This window comes from Palaemon carinicauda, chromosome 7 (assembly GCF_036898095.1).
Source record: "Palaemon carinicauda isolate YSFRI2023 chromosome 7, ASM3689809v2, whole genome shotgun sequence".
Classification (NCBI taxonomy): domain Eukaryota; kingdom Metazoa; phylum Arthropoda; class Malacostraca; order Decapoda; family Palaemonidae; genus Palaemon; species Palaemon carinicauda.
The window spans coordinates 116,153,517-116,156,016 of record NC_090731.1 but is presented as its reverse complement, the minus strand read 5'-3'; positions in this window follow the sequence as shown (position 1 = coordinate 116,156,016).

Sequence of the window (2,500 nt, the reverse complement as noted above, 5' to 3'; positions counted from 1 at the left end):
AAAACTTTATATAATATGGGAGTTATGGAAATTGGGCGGTAATCAGTGGGACTTGAGCTACCACAAACGGATTTACATAGAGGAGTAACATTACCAATCCTCCAACAAGTGCTAAAGGATCCTCTTCTTGCTAACTTGCGCAAAATAACCGATAATTTTGGAGCTAAGAAATCAGCTGTCTTTATAAAAAACAATGGAAAAATACCATTTGGGTCTACACCTCCATAACCATCAAGGTCCATCAACAGAGCTTTAATTTCACGAGATCGAAAAGCTAAACTAGTTAGTTTAGCCTCAGGTAAACATGAATGAGGAAGTTCAAGTTTTTCATTACTCTGTTTACTGTCAAAAACATCAACCAAAAGGGTTGCCTTTTCCTTTGGACAGTGAGTGACGGAGCCATCTGGTTTAAGTAAAGGAGGAACTGTTGTATCTACACCAAAGAGTGCATATTTAAGGGTAGACCACCATTTATGTTCCTGAGTTGTACCAGAAAGTGTTTCTTTTATGGTTAAATTGTACTCCTTTTCAGTTGAGGCATAAACTCTCTGAGCAAAAGCTCGAAGCTGAGTATAGTTATTCCAGGTCAAATCTGATTTGCTACCCTTCCAAAGATGATAGGCCTCCTGTTTCTCCAAATAAGCACGTCTACAATCATCATTGAACCACGGTTTGTCCTTCACTTGGTACCTTAGCACACGAGAGGGGATACGCCTATCAATTATTTGACTATATTTTCATTCAAAGGGACAACAGGATCTACATTACTATATAATTGTGATCAATTCAAGCAAAAAAGATCATGCAAAATCCCATTCCAGTCTGCTTGGGATTTCATATAAATTTTACAAGAGTATGATATATCAGGGATAGGCTGCTCAGTCTTCACTACTAATGAAATCAAGGCATGATCAGATGTCCCAACTGGAGAACCAACCTTACCAGTTATAACGCCAGGGGAGTCAGTGTATACGAGGTCCAAGCAATTGCCAGACCTGTGGGAGGCTTCATTTATTATTTGCTCACAACCTGATTCAGAGGCAAAGTCTAAAGCTCTTAAGCCATGGCGATCGGTAGGAGAGATAGAACTTAACCACTCCCTATGGTGAGCATTAAAATCACCAACAAAGACAAAAGAATCCTTTCTATCCTCTTCTTGTATCTTAGCCATAATGGTAAGAAGACAATCGAAAATAGAATCATCCATGTCTGGATTCCGGTAGATCGAATACAAATAAAAGTTGTTATGCCTGCCACAAACTTTTATTATCTGAATCTCATGACATCCACATTGATAGCAGGACTTATGAGAAGCAAGGTACTCAGTCCTAATATACACAGCCATTCCCATGGCCCTAGGGATGGAATCACGTTTCAACATTATATATATATATATATATATATATATATATATATATATATATATATATATATATATATATATATACATACATATATATATATATATATATATACACACATATATATATGTATATATATATATATATATATATATATATATATATATATGTGTGTGTGTACTGTATATATATATATATATATATATATATATATATATATATATATATATATATATATATATGTGTGTGTGTACTGTATATATATATATATATATATATATATATATATATATATATATATATATATGTGTGTGTGTGTGTGTGTGTGTGTGTTTACTGTATATATATATATATATATATATATATATATATATATATATATATATATATATATATATATATATATATGTGTGTGTGTGTGTATGTATATATGCATATATATATAATATTATTATTATTATTATCATTATTATAATTATTATTATTGTTGCTGTTGTTGTTTTTAGCTATATTGCAAGCCTAGTGGGAAAAGCTGAATGCTATAATGAATGACTGAATGATTTAAAGGGCTCCAACAGGGGAAATAGCCCAGTGAAGAAAGGAAATAAAGAAACTACAAGAGAATTAATTAACAATTAAAATAAAAGATTTTAAGAACAATAATATCATTAAAATGAATCTTTCGTGTATAACTATAAGAATTTTGAAAAACAAAAGAGAAATAATATAGAATTGTGTGCCCAAGTGTACCCTCAAGCAAGAGACCTCTATACCAAGACGGTGGAAGACCATGGTACAGAGGCTTTGGCACTACCGAAGAATAAAGAACATTGGTTTGATTTTGGAGTGTCCTTTCCCAGAATAGCTGCTTACTATAGCTAAGGAGTCTCTCCTACCCTTGCCAAGAGGAAGGTTGCCACTGAACAATTACAGTGCAGTAGGTAATCCCTTGAGCGAAGAAGAATTGCTTGGTAATATCAGTGTTGTAAGGTGTATGAGGACAGAGGAGAATGTGATAATAATAGGCCAGACTATTCGATGTATATGGAGGCAAAAGAAATATGAACCGTGACCAGAGAGAAGGATACTATGTAGTACTGTCTGGCCAGTCAAAGGACCCAATTGACTCTCTAGTGGTA